The sequence below is a fragment of the Protopterus annectens genome, chromosome 12.part0, assembly GCF_019279795.1.
Source record: "Protopterus annectens isolate FY-2018-M chromosome 12.part0, PAN1.0, whole genome shotgun sequence".
NCBI lineage: Eukaryota > Metazoa > Chordata > Ceratodontiformes > Protopteridae > Protopterus > Protopterus annectens.
This window is the reverse complement of record NC_056746.1, coordinates 1,323,766,901-1,323,784,351: the sequence shown is the minus strand read 5'-3', so window position 1 is coordinate 1,323,784,351 and position 17,451 is coordinate 1,323,766,901.

Here is a 17,451-nt window from a genome sequence, read left to right as displayed (position 1 = left end):
ACACACAAAGACACACACACCTTTCAAGCCAACAGTACATCCTGAAGCAGATCGATACATAAACAGAAAGGGCTGGCCATCCCTGACAGTCTTTGTATGCTGCAGATGGCTGAATAAAAAATCTCATGGCAGCACACGTTGGAAATGTCCATGATGCTGCCATATGGGGGAAAGTGGGCTGAGGACCTCATTACAGCAAGGTGAAATACCCAAGAGACTACTACTGGGTAAGTGCAGGAAAACTGCTAGGACATAAGCTTGTTATGAAAATAAAATTGTCAAAGATTCCAAAGACAACCACAAGGCATTCTATAGTTATGTCAAGAATCTAAATGGCAATGCTCAGATCTGCTCTAAGCTATAACAGAATGGCATTAAATATACTGATCCCAAGGATATTACCAATATCCTGGCAGATCGATTTAGTGCCAACTTCACCCCCCACTCACCCCCTAAAGTGCCCATCTCAATAACAAAAGATTGCCAAATTCCAGTAATCACGGCCACACAGGTAAAAACAGCACTCTCCAAAGCTAAGAATATAGCATCCATGGGACCAGATGACATCCCGGGCTGTGTACTACATGAACAACAAAATGAACTGGCACCTCACCTAAGTGTCATGTTTAATCATAGCCTCACCTCAGGTTTCATGCCCACTGAGTGACGCACAGCTACAATTATCCCACTCCACAAGGGAGGATCCACCTTGGATACCAGGAACTACTGTCCCATCAGTCTGATGAGCCTGATCTGCAAGGGCATGGAAAACATTATCATGGAACTTATAAACAAAGATATTGGCAACCTTTAAACACTGGACCCCACCCAGTTTGGGATCGTGAAGGGCCAATCTTGTTTCCTAAACCTGATTGACTTCTTTGAATCAGTCTCCAGAGCTGTGGATGAGGGTAAGGCAGTACACACATCCTATCTGGACATTGCCAAGGCCTTCGACACCATCCCCCACTCTGGAAACATAGATAAACTTACTAAGCTGGGCATAAATCCCTACATCACTCGATGGGTTGCCAACTGGCTTACTGACAGAACCCAGACTGTAAAAGTAGCCAACTGTAAATCCAGCTCCATACAAGTGATAAGTGGATTACTTCATGGTTCAGTCCTGGGATCGCTCTTGTTTGGCATCTACTTCTCTGAAGCACAGGCAAACACTAAGGGACTCTGGCTAACAAAGTTTGCAGATGACTGTAAACTGGGAGCCATTATTGAATCCCCAAATTATGTTGATATTCTACAAAAGGACCATACAGAAACAGATGCTTGGTACCAGAGCCATGGGCTAAAGTTTAATGCCAAGAAATGTATAGTTATCCACTTTGGGAAAAAACATGTACCCGTGAATTACCACATAGGTGGCAGTACACTAAACACCGAAAGTGTGATGAGAGACATGGGGACACAGGTGGACAGTGATCTCACCTTCGAAAACCACATCGCCACTACAGTCAGGAAATCCTTCTATGTGGCACACCTCATCACTAAGGGCTTTTCATCCAGAAAAAAGGAAGTCATTGTTCTACTGTACTCCTCCCTCATAAGACCCATTATAGAGTACAATGCCCTGTTTGGTATGTACCTCACAAGACATCTGCAACAGATGGAAAGGCCACAGAAATACCTCACTAAAAGAATTGCAGGCCTAAAGCAAATGCCCTATGCTGACCATCTAAAAAAAAACTCCAGCTATACTCTGTGGCATATTGTCTACTCAGAGGTGATCTCTGCTTAACATACAAGGCCATGTCAAACCTTGAGCTGTTGGACATGCTCCACTTAAAGAAATCCCAATCCCTCAGAGCCACACACTCCAGGGATCTAAACCTTGTCATCACAATGAACAAAACATGCTGGAGGGGTAAGTTCCTGACCCAGGGACTCCCCATACTCTGGAATAGACTGCCCGTACATGTCAAGCAGAACACCTTCTTGGTCTTCTTCAAAAGTAACCTTGATGATTGGATGGGAGATAGGAAATTCACCTTGGGGATCACATCAGTCGCCCTGCTAAACAGGGGTCCAGGGAAGTAAATATTGTAGGAAGAAATATATAGGTGATTGTTATGGCTAGGCTTGTATAGGCCCTAGGGCCGATAGCCTAATACCAACCTATGAACCTATGAACCTACGTAGGGTAAGGATATTCTTCCCAACAATATCCATGCTGACAAGATGTGTGTTTACTACCCACAATAGTTGACTGTGATCTAATGACCACATACGGTGAACCAGCCAGCACTGGTGAAGAGGTATACAACAGACTACACTCAACAATGAGAAACACCATAGAGCATGTGTTCAATGTACAGAAAGCTAGTTTCAGATGTCTGAATACATCCAGTGGTGCACTGCAATACACACCCGACAAGGCAGCACAGATGATAACAGTGTGTGCTATGCTGGACAACATGCTGAGCATGAGCACATGGCAGTCTTCCAGTTCAGGTGAGGGTGAACTACCCCAGGAACCCCATATGTCTGAAGATGACAACCCACAGTTATCAGAGCAGGAGTAGGAGGACATAGGGGACAGAAGACACAGCCATAAGCAACGTAGGGTGTGACCACAAGTGCAGGCCCAGGAAACACTTGACACACAACTTTGAGTCATAGCAAGTCACACATACTTAAGTACACAGATTAAACACTAATATTCAGGTGTTTCCCCACCACAGTGAGTTGCATCTAATTGCAATTTCCTATTAGATGTATACACTGAGCATCAGATAACCATAATCATAGCATATAACATTATGAACAGATCATCAAGTGAGGGCACAACTGACACAAGTAAGCATGCAGACTCAGATTGTTGTACAAGTGTATGGCACAGAATAAGGGCCACACACCAGCCCAAGACATTCCTGTCTCTCTACTACAAAATGCTGCAGACAGGTCAATAAATCAGGTATAATGCAGAACTGTTAATATCACAAGCCAAATATATCACTGTAAAGTTTGGATAAAGTAATGTAATAAATGGAGTCAGCTATATTTATTAGAACTGTTGGACTGCCATGGCATCAGACTTGTCAACAAACATAGACAGATGATGTTATTTATGTTCTGCACAATAATCATTGCTGCCACATGGTGAGGCTGATACTACCAGACACAGTGGATCAACTGTGTAACTTTAACACAGTCTAGGGCACCCATACTGATGGCTCACACAGCAGTCTTGTCTGCACCTACCATATGTGGAAATACTTGGCTCCAGGTTACTCCACAGAGGAGACTGATGGGGTGACACCAGCATGTGGAGGTGAAGGAGCATGACTGCAACCTGACTATCTGTTCAAGATTGCTGGACCCATAGCAGATGGGCCAGCAGCTGAAGTGTGTGCACATTGAAAAGTTGACATTAATGTCCAATGATCAAGGTTGGTTTTGCTGAGAGGGGGCCTGCTTCTCCCATCTGGCAATGAGCTAAGCGCAGTCATGGTACACAGAACCCTGCTTGTTCTATGGCACTGCTGTAGTACTGTAGAGGACAGGGAATCTCTTGACCTTGCCACAATAATACACTTTCATTCTGAACAGCAAATGATGCCATTACTTCATCGTATCTGTGCTACTGTCCATCATGCAGTGCACCCAGCCGGTGTGCAACATAATCTGTGGTGTGGGCAAGTGCACTGATGTCAGATGCATGATGCTGCTGGGGTTGTTCATTTGCCTGTAAGAGTAGACGTATACCCTCTGACACCTGCCCATGCAGACCAGCTGCACTCCTATGTCTACTGAGATGGCAAGTATAAATGTGTTGTGTGGAGCTGTCAACATCAGCAGCAGTCTAAACTTCAGTCTGTTGTTCACAGGGCTCTTCCTGTCCATAATTTGATGTTCCTTCATAGTCAGAATGGCTGACAGGTTTACCTCTACATCTGGGGCTACAGTTGTATCCACAAGACTGTCACCATCTTGGCCAAAATGAATCAACATGTCAGCTGTCCTCTGTACTACAGGCCATGCTGCCATACTGAGACACATCAAATCCAACATCTTGATCACTGGATGGGCTAATGGAGGATACAGACAGTTGATGTACTAAAAGAAGAGACAGATGACAATGATCAAGAGAATGTGCTAACATGACATGCTGTATATCATTAATGTCATATGACACATGTATATCACTACAATGTTACAAGTAATACTGACTTATCATTAGGGCATGTTGGTGTATGGGTCATGGAATCTGCATAACAGGGGGTTATCAGTTAAAGCTGCTTTGATATTGCTGTGAAAACATTTGTGTTATTCGTACTGTGGTGGATTTAGTTATTAAAGCCTGTTTGCCACCTGTTTTGAGTCCACAGTGCTTGACTTCAGTTTATTGTTTTTTTTACTTGCACCATCCGTTTCTTTTGTGGTATTTATTGCATTATACCATCAACCAAATAAGCAGCTTTCTCTGCTTACTTATGTACTTATTAAGCAGCGTAACTGCTCACTTTCCTTTCCCAACTTATTGAATTGACCATCCAACACCAGAGGGGGAACAGAAGAGGGCAAGCATGCCCCTCTTCTCCGCCCACCAGCCTGACCAGGCTGTTCCCCCTCTCTCCACCAAACTTCCATCATCTAGCCACCATTAGCAGATAAGGCCAAACATAATTTGATGTACAATAATTAACAGGACATTACCAGCCCCTGGCAATTACCTAATGATTACCAGGCATGATCTGCCACTGGACCAGAACTGCTCAACCTCCAGCCACCGAAACTAAATAAAAGCAATTGCATACCACCCATCCCATAACAACCCCTTTCACTTGCCCAGTGATATGTAGAAACAACCCAAAAACTTTCAAATACCATTTAACAGCCACTTTGCTAACACCGACTACCCATTATAAACAGTAAGGAACTTAAACCCCACCCCATCTAGCTCACCACCTGAACCCACTTATTCAGTGCAACCAACTAATCCCCTACCCCTGAAGGCTGCAATCCTACCTGAGCCAATCCAAGAAAAAAACCCAGCTACCAATAATACAGTGTAAATTCACTCCTGATGCTTGCACCTAAAACAAGCAAAACAAACTATTACTTTGTAACTATTGGGAAAAAAATATAACAAACAATTGCATATGTGGCCACTTGCTGGAAGACCATGACCTATTTTCACACCACTCCATCAACCAACATCATCCTCGACCCAATCTCTCACCTGTTGAAGCCACCTTCCTTCAACCTACCAAGTAATGCCCGGTCAGCCTGTCTCCATTTGCAATCTCCGAGGGATCTGTAAAAGAAAAAACTGTAAATACTTCAGTCACACATAATCACAACTTCTTAATGACAGTATGCACCACCACTGGCATATCTTCTTCATCAACTGCTTAAAAATGCATTTACTACCACATACAAAACACCAATGAAACTAAAGATGTGTTAACAAAACTGCCCATAAGATTTCCTCCATACCTCACGATGCAACTGGTACCTATGCAAAATAAAACAAACGATTGCAGTAAAAGGCTCATTCCATAAATAAATATATCACTCTTTTCCCAGCCAAGTAGTTCCCAACAAAATTTTTAACCATAATTAAGGCAAAGAGAAAAACAAAACAAAACAAAAACATCCATAGACATGCTAGTATAGCCTATTATCAAACTTGAGGTGGAAATTCCCCCCTATGGCTCTACCTATATCCATTTTGGACATGAGCAACAATCACCCATGCCCCTCTTAAATAAGAGCAGCATGCAGTGCACTCTGGATTAAGGAATCTTACTTACATGAAGCTGGCTAGTTCATCAAAACCTTAGAGTTATTAACGTAGTAACTACCCCAACTCCTGAAATTGGTGCAACTCCTCCCACCAGTAAGAACCCTAAACTACCCCTATGCAAATATCAGACCCTGCTATAACTTGCCCTCAACATACCTTATCCTCCCTTGGCTTTACACTATCCAGCTTCACCAACCTTGAAATGCCTTAATGAGTACAAAACAAACACTTGTTAACAAATCATCTACCTATTGAAATGAACAGATAAACTTGTATCACCACCTGAGACCTCACTCTGTGCATACCCCTACAGTCAAAAACCCCCTTTTGCAGCCACACCCATCAACCAATGAGACCACTTCCTTCCCAGCTGATGCACTCCACGATGACAGCATATGTGACCACCTTCATAGCACTCTGGCTGCTGGAACACCCAATGTAGCACCAACATATGTACATCAATCTGTAAAGAAAAGAGAACTGTGAAATTAAAATCATGTCCGGTGAAAATCAAAGGCAGATATCAACCCACAATGGCCAATTAGGTGTGTCATTTTTACATCCAAATGACATTTTGTAGCAATAACAACCCAGATAAACTATTTCCATAAAGTACCATTAATGCCCAAACTGTGATGAGGATCACATACAGTATTTGCCACACTTTTTAATAGATACCCTTCCCCACCCCTTAAATCAGCACACTTAAAGTCCATCAGTATTCCCCAATGTCCATCAAGCACTATCACAGTAAAATGCTCCACTGAAGCATATGGATAGAGAAAATGCAGCAGTGCCATTCCCAACCTTGATAGGCACAGTAGCACCCTTACAGGTACAATAAGCAGCAGGAAAATTACAAACAGATGGCCAATAATAACAAGGGCCTTTTACCCTTTTACCATAGCTCTTACCTTACTGCTAATTTAGAAAGACAGAATAAGAGGGCTTGAATTAACAGGCATCTCCTGATGCATTTTTTCCTCAATCGATTACATAAGTTTGAAGGGATACAAAAAACATCTGACAAAATCAGAGCCATTAGCTTGATGCAACCCAAGCATGTATCTGAATCCCTTCCAGTACCTTAATTTCTGCCACCCCCAGCCTCAACAATTTCTAACTCTGTGATACCTCCAACATTAGTGACCTCTGCTCTAGTTTATATTCTCCCCAATGGTCCATGGCAAACATGCCTAGTATAACTTTTAACCTTCAGGTCCATAATCGATCACTACCACATGTAATATACTCCAACAAATGAAAGTTTGCTCACCTTTATTGCATAATAACTTCCCACAAGTTTGTTGGTCTCACCCCATTTTTATTTTTCAGTTCCCCAAAGCAAAGTCATAAATTACCAAAGAGCGCCATCTGTATTGTTCTTATAAGCTCACGTATATGAAAAATCTATATTCTGTACAATTCAACAGAAACCTGCCAACGCCCATCTTAGGACCGAGATAGCGAAGAACTCGACATGATCCAAATGTTTTTACAATAGTAATATTCCCCCTCCCCCATAATGGTTAATGCCACACAGTGCATGTGTAGTGAAGGGCTGTTAATTGCAGGTGCCACACTGCCTGTGACACATCTTAACCATCTCTTTCTTCTCAGACAGAAGCCTCTATACATTTCTTCTAAGCATGTGTGAAGATACCACAGAACATAAAGGCTTTTCTTAGAAACAGAAGAATACCCACAAGTGTTGTCAGAGTAAATAATAATTAATATATATATATATATATATATATATAAAGAAGACTTCTCTTTAGACTGTAATACTTCACCATGGATGAGCTTACCAGTTCATATTCATCAAACAAGTAGAAGTTCCTTTCAAATTTCAAACTGTTTCACATGATATTGTGATAAAAAAAAAAAAAAAAAAAAAAATATATATATATATATATATATATATATATATATATATATATATATATATATATATATATATATATATATATATATATATATATATATACTTATAAAATGTAGTAATTTTCCACCTACCTTACAGAAGATGCAATTTCGTACTAGCTTCAACTTGTCCAACCCAAAGCTGAACTCTTCTACTAGGTCTTACAAAATGCTATCTTATCACTCCCCTCTTTTTCCCACCTAGATGGCCTACAAGCAGATTGACTTCAACTCCTTTACGATCCTTTTTTTTTTTTTAATCATGTTTAACTATTTCAGCATGGCCTCGCACACCAATGACATTAGTAGTGTACCAAGATGAGTTAAAGAAACTGCGGTTTCAGTTTACTGCAGTTCTCCCACTTAGTTGGAGAAGCTGACTGATGCAAATCATGTTCCATCCTCAGGCAAACAAAGCCAAGGAATGTATCTGAAAGTTAAAGAGAGCAAGTAGCTGTCACCAGTAATGATAATTCCCCCCAGACTGTGTGACCCATCATCTGCGGTGTCAAGTGGACACATCCACTGCCCAACCAGAAAGGCCCGAAAGGTTTTTACCTTAGGGCCACCAGCTGCAAAAAAAAAAAAAAAAACAAACAAAAAAAAAAAATCAGGAAGCCCCATCCTCCCTCTCAGCTCCAAAAAGAGAAAGAGGCCCCACACTCCATGTAACTAAGGACACTGCCTCCAAATCCCCCATACCCTCACAGGATGAGAAGCTCACAAACATCCAGACCAAGGAAAGTCCTGAACTGCTGTTCCTAAGCCCGCAAACAGACACTAAACCTCCACACTACAACACCGAGCCACAGGAATGTTGCCAAGAGACAGAATGGGGGAGACACAACTGTTCACTTATACCTTTAAAGTGACCAGATAAGTATGCATTCACATGAAATTCCTGGAAGCCCGAACCATTCAAAGCCTCTGAAATGACATGATTAATGATGGAGACTGTCCCAGCATAATCTGGATGGATGAGAACTTACATTCGTGCATATAGTGCAATATATCGAAATGCATACTTTTATAACTTAAAAAAAAAATCATAACTACCAACACAAAATACTACTTTACAATGCACAGTTATATGTCAAAGTCACATTCACACAATGACAATATACTGTATACGAACACTTTCAGTTATATCTCTTTTAAATAATAGTGGCATGGTTATGTACTTGTTGCTGATGTCCATCTAGTGCCAGTTAACCTACACTTTGCCAGCCATCAGAATTTTTCCTTTCTAACTTGCCTAAACAGGTTAAAGATTTGATTATATGCTCAATGCATCTTTAAGAACAGCACTCACTCCAAGCTTTTTCAGATAAGTTATTTTTCGCTTTACAACTACAAAATCTTTTCCTTGTAAAAAGAAAATAGACTGTATTTTCTCCACAGAAAGATACAGCATAAGGATACCATCAAAAGTTACCATGACAGCCAGTACACCATGAGAAAATTCATGCCTTAGAAGGTACCAATGACTCCCAAAAGACTTCTAACCTCCCTCTTGCAGCCGTTACTGCTTAGTGCGCATGTGCAGCACCTGACTGTTGCTGGCCTTATATCTCAGTGATCGAAAATGTGTGTTTTTCCCAACTCCACAGATAACTTAACTCAGCCAACTGCCAGCTGCCATTACAGAGGGATAGGGAGACCAGGTACTTTAGGAGATTAGTGACCATCTAACTGAAAGGATCCCTTGCCTCCCAACTGCATGATTCCCCACTTTTTTTTTATTTGCCGTTTGATGAGTGAATGTTAAATATTGCTCCTATAAACCTTAAAAAGGAGCGGTCAGACGTACCATTTATTTATTTATTTATTTTTATATAATATACAAGTGTTAACCGTGGAAAGGCATAACCTTTCTCTAAGTTGTTTCCAAGGCATTCTGTGACCCTCCAACTCACGGTGCCTCATGGCATGAAACCAGCCAAAATCACACTGAATATCCTATCCTCCCACCACCAACATCACCTAAGCTAACCCCCTACATTCAACAAATGGAAGGAAATGAAAGATTTTATTAATACCAGCCTATTTATTCCTGTGGCATAGCTCAAAAACATCTCATAATTTAACTACAAGGCAACACAGCAATATTCCCCTTATGGATAGCCTCCAACTAATTTAGCCTACACCGTTCCTCATGATCCCTTAAAATTTAATTGTAGCAACTTGGAACTCCAATGTAGTAACAGCCCCATTATGACTATAACAGACTTAAAACCTAAGAATAGAAAACAAAAATACTGCACCCCCATACTTACCTCATTCTTCGTAGCAATACTCACTCAATGCCTACCTGACCAGCAAGATTCTTAAAGGTCATCATGGACGTAGACCTGCTCTGAAGCAAGTTCATGCTGAAATGTGACTCCTACTCCGGTTACACTTGCCTAACACCCTTCCTCCCTACCCCTACCTCACTTCTTCCCAAACCTTATCCATTTCTATTTAACCCTATCCTCCCCCTATCCTCCTAATTCCTGCTATTCTATTTATCTAACCCCCCCCATCCTTGAAGATGTCCCTGGACAAATTAGTGTGTCCCAAACCTCATTTCTGCTTCCGATTACTTTAACACACTTTAAGAATCTATTAAATATTTCTGAAATCACTGTCTTCCTGAATTCCTTTACTCTAACTGCTATCTCACCAGCCATAATATTCCGATCACTTTTCTTAACTTTATCACTCACGTAAAGCAGCTCCTATAGACAAAACATTTTTCTATTCTGTATAAGTACTTTACCCATAATATCTTAGTACTGTTCTACCTTAAAACTATATTTTGAACTTTCTACTTGACAAAAGGGTACACTTCTGCTCATTTCTGCTTATACTTTAACTTCTGTTTCTGCTCCTATCCAATGGTGCTCTAAATATGATAAAATACTATTATGTCTGTTGTATAACTGCTGCACCCCTATTTTTGCCACTATGCTTGTATACACAGGAACATTTTATTTCTTGTTCTCTTTTAACTATTGTTATTAAGATTTTTACTTACGTAGGGACCAACATGTCTTTGTAATAATGTTCTCATGTAAACTCCTGTCTATTTTATGTCTTTGTAATAATGTTCTCATGTAACTTTTGTCTATTTTATATGTCTGAGCTTTTCTCCCTGCGCCTCCCCTGAAAATGGGCTCACAGCCATTTACAAACATACATACAAATATTTCAAGCATGGGCATTAATGCCCTTCTAGCTTGCCAATATACCAAAACACTTGTTCCCATAATAAGTATTCAGGCTGTTCTTAAAAATATCTAACTAGTACTTGCTTTAATGTAATTTGGTAGTCTGTTTCAAGCATCACCTACTCTGTCAGAAAACCAATTAGTACACTTCTCATTCCTGTAGAATCTTCTACATAGGTTATCTGATGATTCTCTAGCACTTTTTGATAACCCCAAACATTCCCAGAGGTAGTTGTCCCTAAATGCCCTGTATACCAGAATAAGATCTCCTCTTAAATATCTGTAAGAGACACTGTACAAGTTCAGATATTTTAGTCTTTCATAATAACTTAGATTTTCACATCCATGGATGACCTTAGTATTATTTCTGTTGTACTTTTTCCAGTTTATTCATGCTTGTTTTCCTATAGAGTTTCCATATTGTTATTCCATACTCAGGTTTGGGTCTAATGTAACTAACAAACAATGACTTCATTATGTTTGATTTCCTAGACTTTATAAATCTTTTTATACAGCCTATAGTTCTATAACTATCATTGACCAATTGGCTGATATTATAAAAACTCATAGCTGAATCTACCCATATACCCAGGTCCTTAAATGAGTCTACAGTTTCAATCACTGTGTGCTGTATTAAATATTCACCTTTCAGTTTATGCCTACCAAATCTCATATGCTTAGTGTTTGATGTTTTTATCAGCATATTATTCTCCTGTGCCCAAATGGTCAATTTAGTCAAGTTATTTTGCAAACATGCCTCATCTGTAACACTTGTAATCAGTTTACCCAATTTCAGGTCGTCTGCATATAGACTGTAGAACACCTCAGATGAAAATGTTACATCTGAAAGATACAATCTAAACACATAAGGGCCTAGGAGAGAACCCTGTGGAACACCCTGACTGTAACCAAGGATTTTGCCAGTCCAGTTGCAGTATGATACTTGCCATGTCCTATTTGTAAGCCATGCAGCTATCCATCTTATCAAGAGTACATCAATACCTAGCTGCACTAATTTTTGATCAATTTTATGTGTATGACCCAGTCAAATGCTGAAATTGAATCTACATAAATTATATCACATTACAATTTTTTATTCACAGCTGTTATTATATTGTTATAGAACATTATGTTACAGGTGATAATAGATCTGTTTTCAACATATGCATGCTGATATATGGTTTCAAGTCCCAACCTATCCAGTTCTGACAATAACATATTGGATATTACATTCTCCATTATTTTTCCACAACATGAAAGTAGGCTTAAGGGTCTATATGATTCTGGGTTTGTCCTACTCCCCTTTCCCTTAAAGACAGGTTTAATAAGTGCATGTCTCCAATCTTGAGGAATCTCCCCATATTGATATGACCTAGTGAATAATAAATATAATTGGTACTGTATGTTCTTGCTGAAGTGTTCTCAGTTCATTATTACTGATTCTGTTTCCTCCCTGTGCTTTGTTTGGATCAAGTTTGAGCAGTTCTTTTTCAATATAATCTAATTCGATTCCAGTATCTGGGGTTACCTGAATGTCACTAGGACAACTTACTACCCCTTTTGTGGATCCAAACTGTTTTGCATAAGATTTTGTAACTATATAATCAGTTGTGTCTGAGAATACATTTTGGAATCTGCACACAGTTTATCAGTTTGTGTGCCTTTACTGCTTCCAAATCTTATTTATCTATAAAAAGGTTTCCTATTATGCTCAACATTTTATATACATTTTCTTCAAATTTTTATTGATCTTGTCTCACACTATGCTTAATCTGTTTGTCCAGTTTGTTTATTTCAGGTTTTCAAAGTTGTAGGACTTTCACATTAAACAAATGTAAAATAAAATAAAATAAATAAATAAATAAAAATTACAGAGCACACTGACAGGGCCTTCAGTCACCACAGACACAAGGTACAAGGTTTGATCCTCACATGCAGTAACTAGCTAGGTTTAAAATGGCCAACAAGGACAGTTGGTCTGGTACTACTATATCAACCTATGAAACTATTATAAGAAGAGAGATAAACTTCAACTATTGTAGAAGAAAACAAACAGCATTATTAATCACATTATTGCCAGCATGAACCATTCAAACAACGTTAAAACATATAGTGGGTATTGCATAGACATAACACTTCTTTGTGTCCTTAATGATGATGTGATCTGGCCTTGGAATGGGTAGAAGGACACAGTATTAATGCAGGATAAAAACAGGAGTAACAGCAATAACACATATGAAAAATAGGTAAAGAGCATATCACTGACAGACTCCTGCTGTTGTCACTTTGTGGGTTGTACTGCAGATAGTGAAGTGAGAAAGTAAAGAAAAAGACAGCATGGTCATGTGTGCAGGTAACGGAATGCTGACATCTTGACATATATGACTCAGTAACAGGGGCTGCAGACTCTCACATGATGGATGTTACACCTGTTGGCCAGATATCCCTGTGTAAAAAACAGTAACAATAAAGTCATGTATCACGGGTCTGCTACATAGTGCTGCAAACTATGAAACTCTTATGGTAACACACCTGGTCTGTCTGTACTTGCATCTGTATGGCTTGGGCCCCCAATGGATGTACCCATAGGTTACAATGGTAGGGAAATAGTATGACAGTAAACAGCAGTGCCATGAGAGGAGGTAGAGGCTATAACAGGTAGTGGTCACAGTAACAGTGCATGGAGTTACTCATGGAGATACTCACCTGCCATTCCCTGGTGTTGTCCAGAAGTAGGTGGGCCTGTTATTATTAACACAGGCAAAATTACATATGTTGGTTGCATTGTTCTGTCTGTATTGCAGTTGTATGAGTACATGTCATTAAACTTATGTTTATTGTCATCACCCTGATTGTATCTGTGTGCCTGATTCAGTTTTGCTGCTGTAAATCCAAATGATAATACATGAATATGCATGCAACAGCAATATGTGATGATTTACTCTATAGTCATCCATGTCATGCAAAGTAAGACATACATGTTCAGACTGGAACCCCTCCGTCTATCCACCGCTAGGTATGTGTTGCTCCTCACTCACCATATGCAGGGAAGCAAGAAATATTATGGTCTCATGGGGGGGGTCAAGGGTGTTCCACCACTGGTGGCATCCCTCAGTCTTTCATACTGTCATAGTTTGTTGGCTGCGTGGAGGATCATTTCATAGCAGCATCATCAGTAGACCTCAGGGATCTATTATGGCCTCCAACCGCATTAATTATGTTGGTGATGTTGGCCCACACATAATTCCTCCATACTGTATTCCCTGCATGTCCAAGAAGTCTCTGTCCATGTTTGCTGCAAAGCATCTAGTATGTTGCAATTTCCTCATAGTGAGAAATTGTCGACCGGAGGTCTGTTTGTCATCTGCAAGACAATGATATGCACATGAGCATATTCCCATGGGGACCCAGTTATGCAGATGATTATGTGGACAGCTTACTTTATGTCATCATAAACAGTATGCAGTCCTGTGCAATCCAAACACTCACTGTGACATATAGTAATGTGATACATAAAAAGTTACAACAATGAATGCATACATAACAGTTGTAAAATCAATATAACTTGTGATATCTGTAGAGGCTGTCAGCGGGATTTGAGTTCCTTACACTACATATCTGTTGAATGGAAGTCCAAAGCCTACAGTATCATGCCACAGGACAGTGCATTTATTTTGCCATAAAATACTACACATATTATAAATTGAGCAATTTACAGTAAGCTTTGGAAAAACCTCAGTATCCATAAGCAGGTGACAGAGAATATGGATCTTGTTTATATTAAGTCAGTAGTTATAAGACTTGGGTTAAAACCATCAATGAAGAAATATCCGTAACAAGAAAAGGACATATTACATACAGGTAATGTCAGAATCTACTGGATTCCTTATGTACACCACAGAGTGTATATATGGATAACCTGTAAATTTGACTTTATGTACTGTTCACGTTTGCTATGGAACTCTGTCTATACAGTTGCATATGTGAAATTAATGCATGTCCTTAATGCAGATGGCAACACTGTTATCATACCTTTCAACCTGAAAATATCAAAAATCTGGACAAAGGCCCATGAAAACTGGGTACGACTGACCAAAAATCTGAACACTGATTAACATAACATCTGCATACATAATACGTAACCCTGCCCACTCCGATGGAATTATGGGATACCAACATTCAAAATGCAAACTGAGAAGAGTCAAGATATTAAACAACATAAAATATAAGAACAATAATGTTTAATTTATATTAACATTTGAACTTGTATCAAAGTTTGAACTTGTATAAAACTGAAATGCAATTTTCTTTTATAAAAATAAAATGAACTGCTATAATAATATTAAATAGCACCAGTAAATGTAAGAAGATTGCAACATGTTAACTAATTATTTAGCATCCATCTACCTGTCCAGCACTAAAAAACATTTTACACAATTTACAGTCAAGGCAAAAATGGCAGAGAGTTCCTCATACTTTGCAGTGTTAAGAAAAGGCATGTTGATACTGTAAATTAGTGTAACATTTAAAAATCATTCCTGATTTGGCCCTGTATTATCATGAATTATTTTAGCTTTGTCAGAAAATGCTGACCAAAGAAGTTAAGAGGTATCCTGTAAACCCATGGAACCTGAAAGGTGGACAAGGAGTAAACAAAACACTTTGCATCTCTAACAAAGTTCATCAGCAAGGACTATATTATCTGCAATCTGCCTTTCAAAATGTAAATGTACTGAGGTTAAAGACAATTATACAACACATAAGTAGCTGACAAAAAATACTTACTGAAAATCAAAAGAGCCGGCAACACTGTTCCACGGCAAACTCCAAGAGGCAGTCCTGATAGACTCTTCCTGACCCCTCCGTCAGTAGGCTGCCTCCAGTACCAGGTTGACACACAAGTATGCATTGCAGCCAAAAATACATTTCTACACAACAGAACTTCATCCTACAGCTTTCTTTGACATAAAAGCCATTTGTTTACAGCATGCAAAGTAAACACCAAAATTAAGAAGCAGCATCCATACGGCAATGCTAGACTACAACCCGTTAACTGGTTGGCTAATAACATACTACAGACATTTATCTTCTCTGCTTGAGCAGCAGTACCCAGCTTCATGTGCACATTTGCACAATTGACACTTCAATTTCATCAAAGTTAATTTACCCCCAAAACGAGTTGTATATCATGGCTTACATGGGGTGCATCTAATAACACACATGTGTGACTCCCTCCTTTTCCCCAGTGCACTTTATCCTTGGTGTGGCTATGTAATATAAAAAATTGCTGCATTGCTCGGCTTTACCCTATGTTTTAAAATACATGGCATGCAGAGGTTTCCTCTGCAGTAAATGAATTAATAGATGCAAGCCTAACCAGTAATCACCATAATTACAAACCATATAAAAATGGAGAAATAACAGTTTTGCATGTTCTAGTTGTAAATATTATGTATTTAAACTTAATATGTGATTTAATAACAATAAAATGCTAGAAACTGTTACCACTTGGTGCCAAATTGTACATGATTAACATACCTATCATTCATTTAACATGCCCACTATGATGCGACTGTTAATCTGACACGCTGATTAACTTCTGTATAAATGTAATAAAACTAACTTAAATCAATTAAATCTAACCAATGCTTGTCTGCCTGGATGATTCAGCTCCAATAAAGATATTAAACCACAGCAGCAGCCTCAGAGTTTTTTAATAAACCACCACAGCCTAATTAATTATTGATTAATGATTATTCAGCTTGCACAACTTTGGAGAAGATGTTATGAAGACACCAAAAGTAAGAAACTTTAAGAATAGCATACATACAAACACATCACCTAGTTAAATAACAATATAATCTACCACATCTACCATGAAATCTTAAATACATATTCCCTTTGTGCATGCTAAAAATGAATAAAGAAATGCACAGTAGTACCATTTATCTTGCAGTCTGAGGCTCTACGCTCATCACTTGTGTAACCCCTTGAAGCTGCCTCAGCTTTAACTAGGTTTACTCGGTTTTCACTGAATGAGTAAGGCTGCAAGTGAAGGAACAGGATCATGTCAGCGTCTCAGCTTACTAAGTACAAAGACTTCAGTGCTGAGTGCTTACTGTCTCCCACCACTCACTATGCTAACTTGTGTAGCTTTAAGTAGCCATGAACAGCGATGATGGCAACGTGGACGAGACTGTAGAAGGCAAGTACCGCATCAAGTAGTTAATTCGCAGTGACTACTGTGGTAGGGTTTGTTTCTTTTTTGTTCTGTGCTGTTAGCATAGCTGTGGCACTTGCTTTACTGTGCATTGGATTACACGGGGCAATATTTGGTGGGCCAACCAAAGTTAAAAATGGTTATTAAAATCTGTGTCAGAAGTATGCATTTGGAATGTGCGGGTATCTATGAAAAGTATACAGACTGTAATTGCTCTGGAGAAGGAAAAAGTTCGTAATGTTGTTTATCATGCTGCTGAAAAGGAAAAGAGGAGAGAAAAGTACAGTGTGTGCTGTGGAAAGCTATTTTTGGGACACATATTTTTAAAGTAG